Source organism: Coturnix japonica, chromosome 6, assembly GCF_001577835.2.
Source record: "Coturnix japonica isolate 7356 chromosome 6, Coturnix japonica 2.1, whole genome shotgun sequence".
Lineage (NCBI taxonomy): Eukaryota > Metazoa > Chordata > Aves > Galliformes > Phasianidae > Coturnix > Coturnix japonica.
The window spans coordinates 10,340,479-10,362,883 of NC_029521.1; the positions used below are offsets into that span (position 1 = coordinate 10,340,479).

Consider the following 22,405-nt stretch of genomic DNA (forward strand, 5'->3'; position numbering starts at 1 on the left):
CATGCCAATGTGCCAGGGTGGGGGTCTTTCATCCTGAGACACCAGCACTTCCTCAGTGCCGCTCAGCCCCTCCACCTCACTTTTACCCTGTCACACCTCTAAAATAACCAAAGGCAGGTGGTAACCTTTGAGCTGTAGGACACACAGTTATCAGGTGGGTGTTGGACAACACTCCAAACCATCCCAAGAGAACAGCATGGGGAAGGATCTGAGCTGCAGCAATACAAAGAAGAGAAGTTGTAAGAACCCTCATAAATTTAAAGCTATTTTCAACCTTCAGTAAAACAGAAGCCATGCTAAAATCAGGGAAATCCCACTCTTTCAGCACTACTGTGAACCAGGCAGCTGGCAGGGAAGCCCAGTCTCAGTCCTGACCCCCAGCTGCCCCACTGTGCCCAGCCCTCCATGCTCACGTTTGTGGAATGAGCCTTTACTCCATCAGTTAATCTCCATTTGGAACAGGGTTTCAGTAACAAGAGAGAGCAACTTGTCCTTCAAAATTTCCAATGGAGATCCAGGAGGTGTGTATTTCAGGGCAGCCTAAAAGGCTCCGCTGTTCTTAGAGGGGATCAGGAGCACGGCCAAGAAACAATCAGATATTCATCAAGGGAACTGTTTCTGCTACTAAATGGCCAATTGAAGCCCCTACTATTCTGTCACGTATCTGTGTTACCACAATCTCAATTAAAAAAACCATTCTGATTAGTTATGACACTATCTGGAAATCTCCAAAAGACTGACGTGAAACTTGTCAACATATTTCTGTTCCTCTTGCTCCTCAAATGCTTGTCTCTATCCAATTGGCAAGGATGTAAAATGGCACTGCCCAGGTACAAAGAGCTGCAACATAGCTGAGGCAGACCCTACCCACATTCATGCATTGGACAGACCAAGAAGTTGGTTTTCTCCAGTCATTGTAATTCTGCCCACCAACACACGGCTCTAGAGAGGTTGCAAGTGGCAGCCTGGAGCATTGGAAATAGAGATTTAAAGACAACCAAATAAAGACAGCAAGAAACTACCATACTTGCTTTGCACAACACTATCAGGCACACAAAGCCTGAGACTTTCATTCTCATGCTAGCTCTAACAGCACTCCAGGATTACATATGGGTTAGAGTTATTTTCATTTCCAAAGCCAGACCCACAGCAATGCTGCTCTTCTATTGCTTACTGAGTTCCAGGCAGCACAGTGTGCCTGCTCATAGTCAGCCAGCTCCCCAGAAGCTGGAGATCTGGGGAAGATGTGAGCAAAAAGGCCGTGTCAACAGTGCAGGTAGCTCAACATTGCCCAGGTAAGGGCACAGAGCTGCAGAAAGGGGCTTCTTCAGCAGAACAGCATCTGATTTAGAAATCAGCTCATCACCATCCACATCATCACTGACAGATGAATAAGAGGTATATCAGGAGGGAAATCGAAGTCCTTATGAAAACAAAAAAGGAAAAGGAAAGGAAATCCAAATCCAGTTTGATTGAATTTACAGAACTTATAGCATCACACCTACCTATGGCTTTGGAGTAATGATTTCCATCTCCAACCATACTGAACCAACAGCCTTTCTGTACCACTTTGGGATCACTACTTTCAGGAATCAGAGCTGTTCCACTCAGTCAAAACAAATGCTGATTGTCAACAAAGGGATACACTTCTCACATTTATCTTAATGGAATACTAACATGATAGCTTACACGGTACTACCTCAATTTTAAAGCACTACACAAAATATGAAACAGTTCGATTTACTGAATTGTCTAATGAAAGGACGTATGGGTCTCTGAGTGCAGATATTAACTAGATACTAAACCCCAACTCATCAAGTGCCAACCTGCAGCCCTTCCCCTTTTGGCTGTTCCAGGACCCAGTAGAGGAGCACAAATTGCTTTTCCTATCCTCCAGTACAGGTTTAAAAAGCATAAGCACCTGAAGGAAATCATGGCCTAATGGTTGCCTACCCAGGGCTTCCAAAGGGAACGTTCTGCAATGAATGTCTCATTCCTTGCCAAGTAAGTTAATCTGTGTTGATGCTTGCAGGAGAAATGATGGAAAGTGACTTTGCCTACCTAAAAATAACTTCTTCCCCCCTTCCAGACACATAATATCCATAGCAATTTGTCCTGCTTAATAAGGGGTAGTGACACAGTACTGAGACGTGGTGAGTACACCACACCTTCACAGGCCACATAAACTCCAATGCATCTTGAAGTAGCTGAACCCAAAATAACATGCAACAAGTGTACAACCATCTTCTACTCTCATAATGCACTACTGCCTCCAGCAGTCAAGCTGTGGAGATCCGTTACAAACCCTTGCTGACCATTTCTCTCATGGCCTCAATTACTTTGAAAAACTTCAAACATTAACCAAGCACAATGCTAATCCCATGAAACCCAGTAGAAATAAATAAATAAAATAAAATCACTACCTAAGAAGGTTGTGCTTTTAGAAAGAGAAGCAGAAGAAAAATCAATATGACAGAGCAATATTCCAATTCACAAACCTTGTTTTTGAGCCAAAGACACCATTTAAAAGCAGAAATGATTCCTAATATCACTGACACTGCCTCAACATACCATCAGCAGGAAAGCTGATGTGCCTAAATTCAGGGAAAGGAAAACATCTGAGCAGCAGGTACATCAGTGCTCGCACACAGCACTGTGGCACTGAATACTGATGTTTCTCATAAAAAGATGTAAACACGTAAGGAAGGATCATGTTCCTTGTCCCGCACCAGGCAGTTGATGAGAACAAGTACAAACCAATCCTCCACTCTTCAGCAATAGTCGTGTCTCTCTGCTGTAACACAAGATGGGGCTTCACAAAAATGGGTCCAATGAAGAGCAAAAAACAACCAAAAAAACAAACAAAAAAAACCAACCACGCAGCCAATTGCACAGTGCTCCCACCTGCCCCCACAGACATTGGTTGCATCCCTACACACCTGTGGGAAGCAGGTACCCAGGTGGGGCACAGCCCCAGCCACCTTATCTCCTGTCCTTTCCGCAGGGCTGGGCTGTAGATGGAGGCCTATCAGAAACACTGAGGAAGGCAAATGGAATTGCAACTTTTTTTTCCTCCCTGAGATACATTTCTCTTCCTTTTCAAGACTGAAACTAGGCTCTCCAGCTGCTGGCCAACCCCAAGCTGCTACAAAGTAGACAACATGGTCTCCAACTGTAGTATCAGCAATGCAACTGTCACCCACCAGGTTTGAGGAGTTGGTTTTTCCTGTGTTTTTTGTCTCCAAAAAACCTTTGGTGGGAGATTTGGGGAGAAGTGTAAGCAGCTCCCAAGAAAAGTTATGAATGGAAACATGACGTGCAGAGCTCTCTCCTTTCAGTTCCTGTTACCAACGTGGAATGGGGCACATCTCTTACATGATGCAAAAACTGATCTGTCATCTTCTGTGGATTTCTTAAAATAGTCTAAAACCAGAATTTCATACCGCATTAACACTGCACATCTCAGGCGGCACAAAACGCTCTCTGTATATACGCACAGCAACTCGCTTCTTCCCTGAAACAAAGTTTTCATTGATCCTTTGCCACAGCCTCAATTATTGTTTCTAATCATGATCAATGTTTACTTAAGGTATTGTGGCCCGTAAACAATGTACACAATAACAGCATCTATCTACATTGACAGGAATGCTGCTGCCAGGTTAGATATCTGCGTTGACTGCTCCTGAGGGTGTTCTTTTTAAACTCTGACAGCCCCAAATAAGTTTAAATTACAACTTACAACCATCTTTACATCCACGCTACTTTTTGAGGTAGCACTCTCCTTAGTAGATAAAAATCCCAACTCTTTCAAGTAAATCCCAGAGAATTTTTATTGCTTAAGATGTAATACTAAAGGCATTTAATTTTCCTAAGATCCTGGGGGTTGTTTTGTTTTACAAGTAAGTTGATAAATTCTGCAAAATCTGTGGTTTCCATCCACAGGAAAAAAATATATTAAAAATATTTATTTGTTAATTATACATCAATTAAAATAAGAAAGAAAGAAAAATAATTAATTATAAAAAAAAAAGTAGAGAACAAGACATTTTTCCTAAGACTCTTTAAAGTAAAGATAGAAGGAAAAAGGTCCTTGACTCCAAGATATTTGGAGCACTTCAAGTCATGTTTTCCATCCTCTCATTCCAGCAGTAAGCGGCCTTTTCTCTCTCCTCCCCCAGCCCAACTCAGGCACACAACCCCCAGACGAACCCCGCTACCCCACAGCCACACGTGCTCGGTGCAGAGCCGGCTTTCAATGTGCCTTTTGTTTGATGGCTGGTGTTTCAACATCCTCAACTTGAACAGAGAAAGGTCAGAGCGAGTCTTCTGGCATTCACAAACCTGAATCGGGCCCGCCAAGACAAGATTGATGCCATAGTAAATTTCTCTCTAGCGTGAGAAGGAAGGGGAAGTTTGAACCGGAGAGCGTCCCCATTGGTGAGCAGACCCCTGCTCTCCCACAGGCTGCCGGGGCACTACCATTTCATTCTGCTCTCTGTGAAACTTCCCTACTCCGAGCCCCCATCTACAGAATCTCGCACACATCGAGGGGCTCCCGCGTGCCCCCGTAACAGCGCCAGCTCCCACTCCTGAGTGTCCCCAGCCCACGTCCCCCCACCCAGGAGAAGGGCTGCCCGCATGCGAGGCCGAGGTCCCCCAGCCCCAGGGGAGTCGCTGCTCAGGAATCCTTAAAAGCTTTGGCACTTCGAGGCGCTTGGAAGCACTCAAGCAGAGCTGGGAGCCAGAGCTCCGCCACAGCATTAATGGGCTTTTGCCCTTTTAAATTTTATAAGCCTGTCGCCTTTCTGATGCGCGCAGTTTTATTCAGAGCCCTAAATGGCCATTTCGTATTTAAAAGGAAACCTGCATAGGTAGCACCCTACAACTCCCTCGGGTCATTCATCTCCCCCGCTCTCCCACTGTCTCTTAGGAAACCTTTGATAGAGCATTTGTTCAGGCTGCCAAGTTAAATCCTCTTCTCTCATGTCAGCGCATTGAGAAAGGGCCGGGGCAGCGCTCCGTTCGGGCCTGCGCAAGTCAACGGAGAAAACCTATTCCTCGGGCACTCCGGAGCCATTAAGCCGTTTGCAGATTATTAACCGAAGCACAGAAATGTACACGGGCACGGGCAGCCGGGAACGCGGGGCTGTGCCTTAAGTTCGCTGCGGTCTCGGGAAATCTCTCCGCACGGCCCGGATGGGGGACGTTCTCCCCGCCGCTGCGCTGCCCAGCGGGACCCTGCGACCCTCACAACGCCGTTCCTCCGCACTTTGGGGGCTCCGTTTCCCCCAGAGCGTACATTGCACCTTTAAGAACTGATAAACGCTGTCTGCAGTTGGCTGAAACAAAACCCGAAACGCGACGCCCGCTCCGGCGCCCCTCATCGCAGCCTGAAAGGCAGCACCGAAATGCAACTTCCCACGTGCGAAACAAAGTTTGCAGTCGAAAATCCCGGTTGTGGCCCCGAGCAGCCGCCACCGGCACGGAGCAGCAGCAGAGCGGCGCAGGGTTCGGGCAGCGCTCAGGCAGCGCCGGGGCCGGCCGGCTCTGCGCGTGTTTACATTCCTAGAGTGGCTCGAGCCCCGCGCTCCGCCCGCCCCGCTCCGTAGCGCCGGGCAGCGCTTTCCCCGTTCCCCTCTCACAAAGGCGGCCGGGCGGCGAACGGCGGCCGGGCCTCCCCCCCCCCCCCCCCCCGGCCCCTGCCCCCGGCCCCCTCCCCTCCGCCCAGCGGCTTCCTGGACAGATGCACCGGGGGGAGGGAGGGCGGCAGCGGGAGGAGGCGGGGGGCCGCTCCTTCCTCCTGCCTGCCGAGAGAGGCCCCGGTCCCAACTGGCTTTCAAAACCCAGACACAAGGAATTTCCACCCAGGCGAGCTTCCCGCAGCACGGAAAGCGGCCGCAAGCTCCCCCGCGCGTCTCCCCGGCCAAGCGCACGCTCGCGGCCCCGGGGCTCGCCGCCCGCCCGCCCCGACGGCGCTCGCCCGCCCGCCCGGGGGCAGCCGCCGCCCCGGCCCCGAGCCCCGGCCCCTTTTGTTTTGGCGGCCGGCGGCCCCACGCCGCGGCAACTCGTCCCGGTTGCCGAGCCCCCGCAAGGGCATTCCCGGCTCGGGGCCGCCTCCCCGCCGCCGGGCCCGGCTCTCCACCCGCCCGGTGCAACCCGCGGGGCGCTCCCCGCCCGCCCCATTGTTCGCGCTCCGCCGAGGCGCGACCCCTGCCCGGGCTCGGAGCGAGAGCGGCCGCCAAACTTACCTCGGCTGCACGGCGCGGAGCGGCACGCCGGCTCCTCTCCCCAAGTGCCGCGCAGCTCTCCGGGGGGATTTTTGAATAGGTGTTTTTTTCTTATTCCCCCCTTTCGCCCTTCTCCCCCCGCTCCCTTTTTTCTTTCTCTCCCCCCCCTCGTCTCCTCTCCCTCCTCCCCTCTTGTCTCCTCTCCCTCCTCCCTTCCTTTTTTTTTTTTTTCCTTGCCCACAGACAGTGAAAAGGAGCTCAATGTTAGTGGGTGAGTAAGTGAATCAACTAGCAGAGAGCACAGCAAGTTGAAGTGTCAAATTACATTGGCTATTCTATTACCAAAGGGCCATGCTTTGTGGCTGCTGGCAAAATCTGTCCCAGATTCCTATCTGAAAGGGAGCTGCCTCCCTCCTGCGGGGACGCTCTTCCCTCGCCCTCTCCCTTCCCCTCTGCCCCCACCCGCCGAGCACCCGGAGTTAAGCTGAGAGCCGAGTTAAAACACAAATATTGTCTTACAGCGGGTTTAAGGCGGGGAGTCGCGTTTAAGCCTTCCTGAATGGCACGCACGCACGCAAAGAGGAGGAAAAAAAAAAAAAAGAGAAAAAAAAAAAAAAAGAGAGAGAGAAAACCCTTCCACTCTGGAAACTGAGAGCAGGCAAATATCCTCCCTGCTGAATTGCTGTTATTAAATAGGGGGAAACCACCCCGCAACGAGCGCGCTCCGGAGCGCGTGGTACCTCCGAGTGCCGCGGCTCGTTGCGGGGCCGGGGGACCTGCGGGCGGGCGGGGGCCGCCGCCCCACGGGGTTCACCTCGGCCCCGGCCCCGCCGCCACCCAGGTAGGAGAGAGCCGCGGCCCGGGGGGTGCTCGCCCCGGGGGAAGGGGGCGGCCCAGAGCAGGCGGGGGCGGCGGGGCGGGCCGGGGGGGCGGCCCCGGCGGCGGGGGGGGCGGGCGGGCGGCCCGGGGCGCCGACAATAGGGCGGGTGTGGGACCGGGTGGGTGGTTTTTTTCCTGCTCCCGAGGAAATGCAGCGCGATTCCCAGCGAGACGGCGGTGCGGCGCCGGCCTCGGCTGACGGGCGCCGATCTGCTGAAGCCGCGCTCCCCCGGCTTCTCCCCCCACTGCCGCCCGCTCGCAGGGACGTTCCACGCTTCTGACGGCCGTTAGCGCATCCCGCACACCCACCCCGCTCCAGCGGGGCTCCCACGTTCCGCAATTAGGAGACGCAAGCGAAAACAGCGGCGGCCCCGCACCGCCTCGCTGCCGGCGGAGGGGAAGGAGCCGCAGAACCAAGGAACGGAGATTTTATTTTTTCCCCTCCCTCTCCCCCATTCCTATATCTCTCCGCCGCCCTCCCCGGGCCGAGCCCCTCCGCATCCCGCGGCTCCCGGCCCCGGGTCACCCCTCTCCCTCCCTCCCGCCGCTCCGCGCTGCTCCGGCTCCGCGTTTTGCTTGCGGCCGCGGTGTCAGCCGGGGAGCGCCGAATAACAAAGGCAACTTGGAGAGCCGCCGCCGCCGCGCTGCTGCCAGTGACGTCAGGGAACAATGCCGCTGCCAGCCGGCCGCGCGCACCCGAGCCCTTAAAGGCGCCGCGGGAGCCGCCGGCCCCAGCCGCCCTCGTTGCCCCCGCAGAGCGGGGGAGCGGGCGGCAGCTCTATCGCGGGGCGCTGGAGCCCCTGCAGCCGCGCCGTGCCTCGGCGCTACGCTCATTTGCGATTAGCGTCCCATAAAGCAGCAACGCGTTGAGGTGTCACAACCTCTGGCTCAGACAAAGACGGGGGCGGACGGCGGGCTTGGCGTGTCGTTGCTCCAAACCGGCCCGCACGATAAGGTTGGCCATTAACCGCAGCCTTGCGCAGCCTTGGCCGCAGTACGGGGCACAGCTCGCCCGCCGCAGGTAGGTGCTCCCCCCGCAGCGCCGCGGGGCCTCCCGGGGTGGCAAAGAACCGATCGCCACCACCACCACCACTGCTCCCCGCGGTGCCCGAGGCGGGTCTGCCAACCTCTGCCGTGCCATACAACCCGCGGCGGGCGGAGACACCGCCCCCATAGGATCGCGTGTTAAAGCAGAACCTCCCCCCGCCCTCAGCCGTAGTGGAAATGAATTCTACTGCTATCGTAACTCATACTACGGCCACACACCGGGATGGAGCTGGTGAGGTAGAACCCAGGCTGGGCACGCGTCGTGCCGAGTGAGTGCTCGCAGCTCGTTGCAGCCTGGGGATGCCTCGGGCAGGAGCCCGACCGCCCGTGCACCCGCTGCCGTAACCCAGTCCAGGGTAACCCGGGGTAGCGCAGGATGGGCTGTGGGGTAACGCACCTAGTAGCACGTTACGTCGGGGGAGGCAACCAGATGGCCAAGTGGGGCTGCAGTCAGGGTGTACGCATTTCACCACGAGTAGACAAACTTGTGTAGTGTTTAATCTCTTACAGAGCGGGGGGGGGAAAAAAAAAAAAAAAAAGAAAAAAAAAGTTTACGTGAATTCTTTAATTAGACATGAAATTACCATGCAAAGTCACTAAGGAAGTATGCGGTTATGCAAGCAGAGTCCTAGAGGAAAAAGTAAACAATTTTACTGTTTTACTGAGAAAAACAGATTGAAAACAATCATGACATTAAGAGGAAAGTGGCTGGAGGTTTGGGCTCTCTTTTTTTCCCCTTCCCTTTTGAAAGCTAAGAACACCTGCAGGTCATCTTCAATTTGAACCCCCTTTGGTGTTTCTGAGCACGTACTGCTTCAGTACCATGCTTATTCTTGACTGGAACTTGGTACACAGCTCTGTACTCCGGTGTGCTGCTAAAAGGCAGCTGGCATAACCAAGCCCCTGGCCTTGCACATACCATGACTATGGGACCACCACTGGGCAGCTCAGTGCCCAGGGCTCCACTGGGCATAGGGTGCCCTATGTGTAGCACCAGGCTCTGGCTTACAATATCACACCCAGCCCTCCCTGGCATACCCTGCTAGGTTAAGCAAGGTGACTTGGCTAGTTTGGCAACGGGAATAAAGCCTTTAAAAATGTGATTGGTGAGATAGCATTAAAATCCAGGATGTGTGCCTTCAAGAGTCAAGGATACAGTTTAAAACAGGACAAAACAAAATTAAAAAACAAAGCTAAAACAAAAACGAGAAGAATAGGAAGAGAAGGCACACCGTGTGATTATAAGTTACTGAGAAGGAACTTCACATGCGAGCTGAGGAAATGCAACATTGTAAACGTGCTATTTATATAGTGCTGAAAGTGTACTTTTACAGGGACATAAACACTCTTCACCCCAGTGTGTATAATCCACCCTTCTGAAGCAGATCAAGACAGTGCCCTGTTAGAACCAATTCAGTCTAAGATAAAAAACCAAGTAAATCTCAACTTTGAGAAATTTCAAACCAAAATTTGGTCTGGGCTGAAGTCACTCAACTGGTCCAAACCTTGTCCATAAAAAAAATGATCTTCCAAACACTGAAGGTAAGATTTATAAGTAAGGACTGCAATCTCTTCTGTTGTTATTAAACTTTTTTTTTTTTTTTTTTTTGCTGCCTTATACAAATTCAGGATGAAAAAGTGAAAAAGAAAACAGAACTTTATCCAAGCTTTAACTTCAGGGAATGTACTCAGGCAGAATATAATTAGCAAAGCACTTTGGCTATTTTCCAGCTGCACGCAACACCATAGTCTTGTAAAAAGCACCCGAGGATTTTGAATGACCACAAATAATGCAATCATGTAACCTTATGTAAAACCAGACATGCACATAACTACCCTGAAATCATTTCATTCACTATGTTAGCAGAGCTGACCATGATGTGGATTCTTGTTTCACAGACGGATAGCAGTATTTATTTTACCATTTGACTCCCTACTGCCTGATTTTAACAATAAAGTCTTTTTTTTTTTTTAAGCCTGAACTGAATTTTAATTGCAGAAGATCATGAGATTTAAAAAACAACAAATGCAGCCATTTGCAGAGCATACATACTGAGATCCAAAAATCTACTTCTGTTTCTCCCCTTGTCTTCAGCTCTTACATGACCCAGTCATAAAGAAAAGATGTCAAATGCCACCAATACCAGCTGGAGAGCATCTTGGTTGAACCCTGGTCCGAGTTTATGTGAGAGGTTTTAAATGAGCCAGCCCACCAGCATGGAAAGAGACCAGCAAATAAAGTGTTATTGTGAGGAGAGAGAGGACTGCTTCAAATCAGACAGAGCTTGCCAGAACATAATGGTGTCTTGTAACGCAGCTAATCGTGCTGAATAAAACAGAGCCTTAAACACGTTCAGGACTAGATTCTCAATGGATCCTTCCATTTAGCATGTGGCTTTTTTTTTCCCCCCCTCTTTTCCTGACCAACTGCATATTGTACCGCAAGGGATGGTTAATACAATTGTGAAAAAAATATTCATAAAATATGAATAAATAACCATAAGTTGTTTACACAAATAAACATTCCAGGACATGGGATTTTATTCAGTAATTGCCATATCGGTCATAAAACATGCCTGAGAGCCCAAAGTACTACTTTATTGCATTTAGCAGCAACAATTAGCCTCTTAATTTTTCACTGTTTTAGCAGACTCAATGGCTTTCTACTTTGAGAAGAGGTTAAAAAAAAAAAAAGAAAAAAGCAACAAACACAACCAAAACGCAGGCTCTTTTCGACAACCATACACTCCATAGACTTACATGCAAAAAGCCCAAGCCATGTTTCATGTGGCAAAGGAAATGGGCAGCAGACCATTTTCCTTCCTACATGAAGCACTACCCAGAGGAGAGGGAGCAGCGAGGAGTTCTGTTGAAAGGCTCTCCCACAGGTACCACAGGCAATTCCTTGCAGCTGAGGACCGGAATAAGAGTAAAACTGGAAACAATAGGAAAAGGTACAGTCCTTAATGCATCACTTGTTCTATTCCATCGTCCACAAACCAACAGAAGTAGAAAAATATTCCCAGAGAACAAGATCCCAGAGAACTACTGAGTCAGCACATCTAATGTTTTCATGATGGCTTCAGTCAAATTTGCCCAGAATTCTGGGTTTTGATTAGGTTAGGTATTAGGAAAAGCTTCCTCTCTGAAGGAGCAGTAGTGTATTGGAACAGGCTACCCAGAAAAGTGGTAGAGTCACTGTCCCTGGAGGTGTTTAAGAAGCATGTACATATGACACTTATGGCTGTGTTTTAATGAGCATAGTTGTGGACGGCTAGAAGATTAATCAAGATAAATAAGTAATTTGGAAACACTTGTAGTAGACATATTCAGGTAGACACAGCCACCACAAGGCACAAAGTCAGAGGACTCACTTTATGTAGACTCTTGTAGCTCCAAGACAAGGGAAGTACAACTGTGACAGAAACTGCCAGATTCTACTCAGGTGAACTGCAGACGTGAGCAAAGATGCACATACTGAAGCAGCACAGTTACCTTGCAGTTTGGATAATTAACCCATGGGTAATCAAGTATTGATGGCATTGCACTAACTGCAGAAACTATGTCCTAGAAACATTATCGAGAATAACCATCCTGTATTTTCACCTCCTAGAAGTCCGATTTGGACAGCTGACTGACCTACTTCCAGCATGTCACTGCTCCCAGAACACCAACCCTATCCCTAAACACATGGTTGCTTCCAGCAAGGGAGAGAAAAGGAGGACAGGGCTACAGATGTTCCTTGTGCATACAATCAACGTGGCCCTCCCCCACCAAAGTTTAATAAGGATTGTTAGTACATCATTGTAGCTGGTAATTGTGTAGGTACACATGGTAATTGCATGTATTTGCACTAATTATGTAAATGCACAATAATTAAAGCTCCAGGGTTTTCATGGTAAATTTTTAAAACACTCATGGATTTGTCATGGCAAAAGTGTCAGTCATGTAACCTAGTGGGGAAGGAAAGGAGGAGGCAGCTCAGGAGTACACACTTCTTAAATAAAAACACAGGTATTTTTGCACAAGTAACTGGAGAGAGGGTACTACTTTACCATCAAACAGAACTGCCATGCCTGGGCACAACTTCTTTCAGACTCTATTAACAGAGAAAATAATAATAAATATCAATTTTAAAAAATAACTATAAATTGGATTTCATGGTAGGTCAGAGCTAATGCTCAACTACTCCCTGCCTTCTGTCCCGGCTTTCCCCACCCACCCTGCACTGCAGGCCTCAGGGCTTCCCTCTGCTTTGTGTTGCAGGAATAAGCAGGCCTCTGCTTGGTGGGCATGGAGTTGCCTGGGCAGTTCACTGCTCCTTAACAACTGCAGCCACAGAAGGAAGGGGAGCTTTGCAAACACACTCACTGTGTGTGCATGCATCTCATTGTGAGTCACATAGACCAGCAGGGTGGCTGGTGTTCAGCCCCATTGACCACTGCACTGCTTGCAGAGCAGCTCCGCTGTGCTATGCTGGGCTTATGGGGCCTGCTTAGTGGGCAGTGTGACAGAGGGATGCGACACAGAGCATCCACTAGATGTTTCACACTAAAAGCTGGCTGCTCCAAAACACATTGTGTGAAGCTTTAATCACTTCCGCCACATGCTGCTTTTATAGGTGATACCTGCACTCATGAGGCTTGCATCCACTGGGAAGGAACCAACCTGACTTGCACTTAAGCAGAAATATTCCTCCCTGTGCCACCTCATTGCAGGTGTTCCTGTTGGCCCACACAGCACCACTGCAGCATTGTTTGCTCATACTCAGCTTCCTCAGGACCACTACAACCAAGAGCCAACCGAAGAGCAGTTTTAAGCTACCGACACCAAATACCTTAAGAAAACACACAAAGGGGAGCTTCCTCAGGATTTACAACACAGCTTTAAGAGGATTTAGGGGACTCACAGTCACACAGTTACTCATATAAACCTAAGTCTATTTGCATGGGCCAAAAAACCCCGCATACATGGCAACTACTGTGCCCCAGCACATTCCATATCATTCAGGTGTTGTTTTCTTTTAGTCATTTCTTTGAAGACACTTAAAGAAATAAAATTAAAACAAGAGAAGCTGGCTTTTATAGCAACTATTTTCTACTTCATTTCTAAGAATGAACATATTTTCAGCAATCCAGCAAGGTCCCTCAGACTTGACGTTTCTCCACATGCCACACAAATGTTTGCATAGGTAGGAAAAAAAGCCTAATTTCTGAAACATGTTTTGGTTCATCAGATTTGCAAAAGCAGTTTGGTGGGACAGTTGACATTCAGATTCCTTCACAAGAAGAGTTGTGTTTTTCTGAAAATCATGTCCACAGTGTCTCAAGTTGATAGCATGAGAATGAAAACACCTGTAGTTAGCAACAGGCTTATTCCTTACTTCAGTGTGTTCGGCTTTTGTTTGTTTGTTTTTTTGGTCTGTACGAACAATAGGAATAAATACTGTTAAATGTAAGTAGATCTCAATAAATACAAATATATGCATATTGATATGTATCACAAGTGGTGTCTGTGTAGTTAACTGATTGGTCTGAGATCTTTGCATGAGCAATTCTGACACAAGTGACAACTTGCTGCTGACTGTTGGGATGCATGAAGGTATCCTTCGCTAAATATTTGCAACAAGAACATCTAGGAATGGAAGATATTCTTGGAAATCTAGGCAACAGGATTAGCTCAAAAATCTGTAGCACATACATGACCAGAACCTGTACCTGTTCCTGACTTGTGAGCTGAACTGGAAGGTGCCTTGTTCTAACAAGCCAACCACAGTACAGGTGTATTTTAAATCACTGAGTTGAGTCATTCTCATTTAAATGTAGGCTAAACCACCTGAACATACTGTCCTTGCTAACCTCTGCAAACTCACTGTGAAGTTTTCTCTCTACAGAGCAAACAAAGCCCATTGGCTTCATCCCTCATTTGAGCCACAGCCAGGCAGCTACTGCATATTATTTGCTGCATCACGATATATGATTACAGAGGGAAGGTTGGGAGTGTTTGCTTGCTAGACTTGTTTCTTTAAAGAGGAAGAATTGTCCTGTTATCTCAAGCAGAATCACACTTGTTCCACTCTATCTTGCCCTCCAAAATTTAAAAGCTGAGAAGTAATCTTTTAAGTGTTTTTTTAGCTGAAGGATTTTCTTTTATTTGATTTCTATATGTATGCATTTTCCAGTATACATACCATACATGCTATGTAGAGAAAATAATACAAAGATGGTAATAATACAAGAAGGATGGTGATAAACATCCAAAAGGTTACCTACAGGAAAAACTTACCAGTACAGATGCCTTCAGCCTGGCTGGAAAACACAAAGGCAATCTCCAAGAGATGCTGCCTAGTGGTGGTCAGCCCTTAAATGAAGTCTAGAAGAGGTGGAGTCAAGCTCCACCCCTTCTGGAAGCACAACTGGTTTACCCTCACCTGTGCTCCCACAGCTGACCTGACACTTCTTGCCTCAGCTGATTAATCAGAGGTTCAGGCTGTGAATACCAGTTTCCCATACATACTGGAATAGCATCCATTTGATTTCCTGTTATTGTACATAAGTATACTTTTTTTTTTCTTTCTTTTTTTTTTTTTTTTTTTTTTTTTTCCTCCAGAGAAACATATAGCAATTCTGTCCTGAATTAATGGCATCCTAACATTTGATGAAATTCCTTATACCAACCCCACTTTTCCATATTTTCTTTCTGGATTTCTTTTCTTCTGGTAGGTGGCATGCAGCAGTTAGATCCTATCTGGTAGCTAGAGCAAAAAGAGTCCCAACATGTAGAAGTACTTTTAAGAGTGCTAAGTACTACCTAGACTTCACCTTTAAAAACCTGGAAAAATCCCAAACCCAAGTAAAAGGGTGTATGATGTACATTACAGGGGTACTGTTATGGGGGATTGTTTAAATACTGAATAAAACTCAATGGAGATGTTCAGAATTATTTCTGTTCAGACAATACATCTTCAGGTGTATGCAGCGGTTAGCAATGACACCTCAAACACTACATCCTATACTGTCTTGATAGGACTTGAAGGTTAGATCAGGAAAGTACTGGGTAGCCTATGAAAGTCCTGAAATCAAAACGCACCTTTTCTAAAAGAAAGTACACGTTCTCATGTTGCTGTTGTCATTTTGATTTGTCATTTTCTCAGGTAAAAGAAAACTATGGGCAATCTCTGCTAATGCACCTATCCTCTACTCAGAGTTGCCTTCTTTGAGGATTGTTTGGAGTCACTTCTTGATGGCTGGAGGCTCTGCAGAGTGAGGAAGAGAAAACCCAAGCCAGCCTTTCCAAAGATAAAGTTGGAAAAAAGCAAATGAGTAAAAACAAAACAAAACAAAAACAACAAAACAGAAACAAAACAACTTCCTTTTACCTGATATCAATCATCTCTCCTATCTTGTTTTGAATTGATCTTGAGGAAATGGTAGTTGGCAATGACAATATATGATCAATCATTTCGGTTTTTTATAGGTATGTGAAAGACATAACTTTACAGAATGGAATTCATGTACCTCATGAAATATTTAAAACACCTGTAGTGAGATTATTTTTCCTCTTTTAATTTGAAGAACCTGCATTTCTCAGTTCTTAGCCCTTTCTCTGAGGGTAATGTGTGCCAAATAACTGGCAGTCTGGCACAACAGCACTTATAATCAAAGTATTATCAAAGTTAGACAACAAGCAACCTGTTGCTTTTCAGGGAAGCTGAACAATGAATCCTATATGGCATCAGTAGGTACAGATATAAACCTCTCTCCATTGTTTTTCTCTGCTTCTGTGACATGAAGTTAAGGCCCAAATTCTACAAAATATTTAACAGGTAAAATCTCACAGCTCAAAAGCTTCTCCAAGGCTAAATTTGCATACAATTTGTTGCAAGATTAGGATCAGAGGCTTTTTTCTCTATATTTTTCTACCTCATTGGCTGTTATTTTGGAGCTGCTATGTTTTTCTGTTTACATTGTTTTGACTAGAGTCAAAATCGTTGTTACATTTTAAGTCAGTGCCTGCTCTACTAACTGATGGCTGCCAAAGATCAACCATGGAGAGTTAGAGAGTTACAGCAAGAATCTGGCCCACAGAAGTGATTACCTGAGATATGTAAGGACCAAAGCCTGTAAGACTGATTCAAACCCTAAATGATTTGACCAAGAGTGGAAGGCTTTGACACACTCACAGTGAAAGTATAGCACCTGGTAACAGTGTCTAGCTTCCACTTCTTCCATCCAACTTCAGTGGTCCTTCTTTTGCAGAGGCCAAAGCATTTTATAGATATCAGTCAAGCAGAATAAAATATCCTCCTTTAAAATATTTAGTTACCATCTACCAGTGTTTTATAATACAGAGGACATACCTCTGCTCTCCTGGAACACAGCAGGAAGCAGAAGCTTCTCTTTTGAAAGCAGTGAAGTTCCTCTGCATCTGCCTTCCAAGGAGTGTCTAACCCAGCTATATATTTTAATCTAACAGTAATTTTTTTTTAATTTTAGAATTCATTTTCATTCTGAATCTGAGGGAGAAAGTGGACACACTGTAGATTTCTTGTAAAAAAATTGTAAAACTGTGCTTCTCATCAACATTTTAAACAGTGGCACCAGTACTGCAATACTTACTTTACCATTATATTGAAAACAAAAGCAACTGAAATGAGAGTCGGCACGAAATGTCTTCCTCTTATCAGAGTAAACAAGAATATTGATATAATGCATTTCTGCTCTCTGCCTTTTAAAATGGTATTGAAAACAACACATTCTCACACACAAAAAATTGGATTTCACTTACAGTGCATTTTGCAACTGGAAAGTTTAAAGACAAATATTTCAGGATTGGTCCCACTTGGTGGTGCTTTGCAAATACTCTCTATTAACCTAAATGACTGCATAAAGTAGAGGAAAACGGTAAACCTGGCCCTCTGAGAGCAATAGAGCATGTGGTACATGCTAATGGGTATCAATTCACATATACTTGCTTACTGAGAACTGTGGCAACTCGTAAGTGTTTCACTGTGTCCAGTTTCTCCCTGCATAAATATAGAAGAACACGAAGACTTGAAAAGACGAAGGCTTCTCTGGAGCAGAAGAGCCAGCACTACTACAAAGAAATTCTTGTGCCTCTTTAATTACCCTCCTTTGCCCATAGGTGGAATTTCCACTCCGCCAGCCCCAGCAAGTAGACTGCTAGCCTGGGAAGAGATGTCTGTTTGTCTTTGTACAGCAAACACTGGCTGTGTTGTGCAGCTCAAGTTTCTGATTCAAATGATTTCCTGAATTCATTCTGCTTCATAACTCAGGGAAGGAAAAGGTGATCCTCTTGAAAATTCATATAATTGCTTTTATTTGATTTTTATTAAACCTCATTCAAGAATAATATGATGGCTTTCTTTATTACATTGTTCATCACTACGGCATTTTTGAATTTACTTTGCTAAAAGAAGCAGTTGACTAAGCCAAAGATTGAATTCAAGGATTTTTGCAGAGAGAAAACCGGGAGCTTTTTTGAAGTTCTTTTGATTTCAAACACTTGTGTAACATCGATAGCCATCTAAGATTATCTGTGCTTTCATTCTCAAGTAGCCTGAGCATCTCTCTAGGCCTGAGCAGTCAGGTCATTCTGTGGTGTGCCATGTGTGTGTGCTGCAGTCCGGTAGAACCAGCTGTGCCCCAGCTTCAACCCAGCTCAGCCTGAGTGCAAGGGAGCTGCCAGAGTGCTCAAACCACTTCCCTTCCCATGCCAGCCATCTCATCTCCTGCTGAGGCTGCCTCTTGCTGCCATGCTGACAGCAGTGGACAACAGCAAGGCTGCAGATGTAGTGTGGAAAGCTACAGCAAAGAGTGGGTTCATTGATCCCTCTAAACTCTTCTGTAGCTGCTACAGAGATTGCAGAGAAGCAAAGGAAATAATCTGCACTTAGCATGAATAAAAGTAGCTGAGCAATTAAAATTCAGAACTGGCAACTTCATGTTGCTAGCACTGAACTATATGGATTTGGAAAATTTGATCTATTTACCTCTTTGCCACTGGTGTGATATCATCTGCTGTCCATTAATAACTCACACACAGAGCTACTTGAAATGCAATTTTATGAGACTTTACAGATTTTAAAGAGAGTTATTTTTGGTCATTTAAAGATAGGTGTTTAGGAACATGAGAATTTTCATATATTATTATAGCAGTTTTCCCCCTTTTCCATTTTATCACAGGAAATAACATCTCAAAACACTATGAATACTTTGTAGAAGGTTCTTTTTTATCTTAAAAAGTTTTTAACAAGAATACAGTCATCTTAGTTAATCCCTTTAAGCTATGTCAATATTTATTTTTAAGCAAAGTTTCAAATATTAGAGCAGCTGCACTCAGCTTAATAGGGACAATTCCCATTGACTGGGAATTATGGCCAAGTACTGAAGGGGCTGACCTTGAGTCCTCGTGCCTACAGCTTAAATGGCAATAGGGGTGGCAGCGTGTCAGTTGGTTTATGCCTCTGTCCATAGGTAAGCACATCCCCCAGGACTGCTTAAGGACCCTCAATAAAAACTGCAGCCACTTCCCAGGGTTTTGGAAACCCTGTGTGAGGTGAGGCATGCATTTTTTATGCTATTGGCATCTAGACTTCTGTTTTCTAACAGTGATGGAGTAATGGCAATGGATTTAGAACAAAAGGCAAGCAGATGTAGCACCATTTCATCATATAGTTACTCCTGATCCCTCTTTCCTGAGGCAAGGAACATATTACTTTATATCACATGGAATATCTTGCCTTTGCCTATCTCTCAGGGCAGGTATGTTTGAGTTAGAGAACTCAGCTGGTCCAAGAGTCAGCTGGCATTACGCTAAGACACTCCAAAAGAGTGCTCTGCTCACAACCTCTAAATTAAACTGATCACCAGTTTTCTGGGCAAGATTTTTTTCTTCCATTTAAAAGTTCTTTTTCTTTGCTTTATTTCCTACAACACAAAACACAGTTGCTGTCTATAGCCATAGGGAAGTTCTATTCAGTAAGTCCTCTGCTGCAGTGGTGACACAGGATTTTCATGGTAGTACTGATTCCTTTGTTGTCTTTCTGTGGTATTACATTACAGCTATGGCTTTTTTCCTTTTCTTTAAGAAAAGAAAACATTTCCCTGTCTGGGGATGTGGATTCTCCATTCTGAGGAAGCCTGGGTCACTGGATGTCTCCTGCGTGGAGAACACTTTAGGTGTCCCCTCCAGTGTCCCCAGAAAAGGGAGATCTTTCCTGTCTGGTAGGGCAGAGCAGCTGATCATTCCCATGTTATGCTGAACACAGAAAAACTGCACCCACTCTCATGGTCCTCAGTGTAGAGCACCATATGAGCACAAAGAACACAACAACTGAAGGAGTTTTAATCTTACTTGGCCTCAGATACCTTGGGTGACTCCTGACCTTGGACCCCAATGCTCCCCGTCATTTTCCTGATCACTTCCGGTGGGATCATGTGTTGTTTGCACTTAAAGTTACAAAAGTGAACTGAAAATTGTAATCTCCAGCAAAGATCAAATGGCACAAAAAGGTGAGTAAATATAAGCGGTGCAGTGAAAGAAGGTGGCTAGGCTCAAGAGTAGCAAGTGCCAAACAATATATTTCACAAGACCTTGAGCCTGCACTTCCCTAACATGGTTTTACAACAGGGTTCTAAAGGCTCCATCTACTTACCTTTTTCCTTTTAGATTAATGCTCATTTTAGGACAACTGAGATTTTGTTACTGTTAGCTCTAATATTTTCAGAGAGGCTGACTTCCCCATCATGCAGTAAGTGAAAAATCCTGGGATATATTGTGCATGCAGAGAACTTTCTGTTCCAAACTGAAACAATCTTTCTCTGCATAGACACATTTACTTTCCATTAAAAACAAAACAAAACAGAAACCTGTAGATAATTCTATGCTTTTCGCAGCATTAACTTCACAGACAAAATAAAAAATAAATAAATTGAAGTGTTAACCCCCTCTCTTTTATGTCTTCCAGTATTCAGTTCCTTTCTGGTAAAGGTTTGCTACAGTTAAGCATTTTTACAACTACTTTAGGCTTAAATTCCTTTAAAATGCTCTGGGTCTGGAATCTGACTAAATCAGAAATGAAAGAAAATGTTTCCCGTTGCTTTCTGCTGATGCTGAAGATTTTGCATATTACTCTAATGTAACCTTGTGGTGTTGAGGTGTCCTCCAGGCTGGCTCTGGAGACCCCGCCTGCTGCTGCAGCTGCTGTGACTCCTGCTGCACTAAGAGCTTTTACATCTGAGTGCTCTGCAGTATAAATGGGCAGCAACACTGCTTCTTTGCTTGGTCTCCCTGGAACAACGCTAAAATAAACCCGCATATATCAAATAAACTCTGTGTGTTCTTTCTGTCACAGAGTGTTTGCCATCTGGAACAGTTTCCTTAGGGCTGGAGAATCTTTTTCCTGAAGACTGCACCCCCACCAGGCTACAGAAGCATGTTTGTCTCTTCATGTCTCCTACCCAAAAGCCTCCTTTTATACATCAGGAGTCAGTTAGGAGCTTTATTACCCTTTCCTGGTCCCAGTGTTGATCAGAACAAGACTTCTGTTAAGGTCTGTTGTCCCTTAGCAGTCCTTGCATAGATGACAATCCACTTCAGTGTGTAGTGGATCTCAAACACACAAATGTTCGAAGCGGTAGAACAGATAGGCGACAAATCTCACCAATCACATTTATCTTACCCTTGTTTGATCTGCAGTTTTGGTGCAGATGAATCATTTTCTTCTTGGAGGAAATTAAACCAGAAGCTCTGCTTCTGGTGTGCTCTAGTTGTGCTAACCCCCTTGCAGGGACAAAAGCAGTCCTTAGGAAACATTTAAACCACATACCTTTGGGTTATCCAGTCTAGGCAAACTAAATAGAATCTGAAGTAAAATGCCAAACTTCATGCACTCTGGATGTAGACACCTCACAGCCCATTGTGTTGTCATACTCATCTGCTCCTCCTATGGCTAATTGCTTGTTAATGCAGACAAAGGCAGAGGCACAAAAAACACAGCAATTCCTATCATCAGCTTCCTAAAATCAACAAGTTCATCAGCTTCTGATAACATTTAAACTCCCGGCTTATGTTTCTAGACAGATAGCACTATACAGATGGTGTAGTGTATCATGCATATGTAGTTGAATTTGGTAGATGCCTTCTTTTGGTGTTATGTTAATTAATGAATTTTTATGTAATAAAAAGACGGGGCAAGAAGAGAGATCATCCACCAATATTTCTCCTATTGGAAACTGTGATTATGTCCTTAAGCTTTGAGATGTGGTCAGCCTGCAGAGCAGTTTAGGATAACAAGTGAAGACTGTTATCATGTCCAATTACTCTCAAAAGGAAATTAAGAGAGGCAGAATATAATTACTCAAACTGGAATGTAGCCAGAGTGTTGGGGTGATCATTTGCTATTTGATCATTAATGACTGTGGTAGATAACTGTGGATTTAATGCCATGAGGTAAATATTCCCTCTCACCAAGGAGTGTGCTCGTTAAGAAAAATATGGATGCAGTCATAAAAGAATGTTAATTGAATCCTGTGTATGGCTGAGCATTCATCTTCCAAAACTAAGTATCAGCACTAACACCACTCAAGACTCATAGAAATGCTGCTTAGCATCTAATGAGAGTAGGAAATGAAAAGGGTTCTGTGTATGGTATGCACCCATATTTTTGGTTGTGATTATATGGCATCAGATGAAATTATTGTAGTTAATTCAGATTGTCCTCTTTATAACACTGCAGAAGTAAACATAAAAGGAGGCAAGGAAAACTGCTAAACATTATTGATTTAAAGAATTACCAGAAACTCTAGGTATTAAAAGAGCTTTTTGAGGTTTCGTGGAAGCCACATTGTTTAACAAATTAGATTACAATTCAATAGAGCTTCACAGTTCTCCCAAACAGAAAGATAAACAATATATGATAATTGCTTTACCTTTTACTGCAGTGCAGCAGATACATAACAGCATTATCAATAGAGATGTGAAAAAAAACCCAGCACTTGAGGATTTTGTAAATACTTCGCTAGAAAAAGATAGCTTGCTGAATTAGTGACTACAGCAGCCAGGGCCTTTGCTTTGCAGCTTGCCTGAAGAAGGGCACATCTTGCATCCGCTCAGACAGAAATGTCCCTCTGCTGTAGTCTGAGTGCTATGCCTGTAGAAGTTTCTGGAAGAAAGAGATGAGAAGAGGCATCTCAAAGTTTTTAACTGCTAGAGGAGCAATAGTTAATGTA

At 45.5% G+C, this 22,405-nt stretch overlaps 1 protein-coding gene and 1 long non-coding RNA gene across 8 annotated transcripts in view; one reads left to right on the forward strand and one right to left on the reverse strand.

The window, feature by feature from the left end:
* ZMIZ1 (zinc finger MIZ-type containing 1) overlaps positions 1–6,379 on the reverse strand; it is a 319,493-nt gene extending 313,114 nt beyond the window's left edge. For 6 of the 7 annotated variants that reach the window (XM_015866340.2, XM_015866349.2, XM_015866341.2 and 3 more), the window contains exon 1: positions 6,249–6,378. The gene's annotated coding sequence lies outside the window, so the exon portion shown is untranslated. Of the gene's footprint in view, positions 1–6,248 lie in introns of all 7 variants that reach the window. The other variant, XM_015866343.2, reaches the window with a different exon arrangement.
* An 835-nt stretch (positions 6,380–7,214) lies between these two features.
* LOC107315720 lies at positions 7,215–10,509 on the forward strand. Its single transcript, XR_001556039.2, has 2 exons — positions 7,215–8,127; positions 10,249–10,509. It is a non-coding gene; the product is annotated as an uncharacterized LOC107315720 (long non-coding RNA).
* The last annotated feature ends 11,896 nt before the right edge of the window (positions 10,510–22,405 follow it).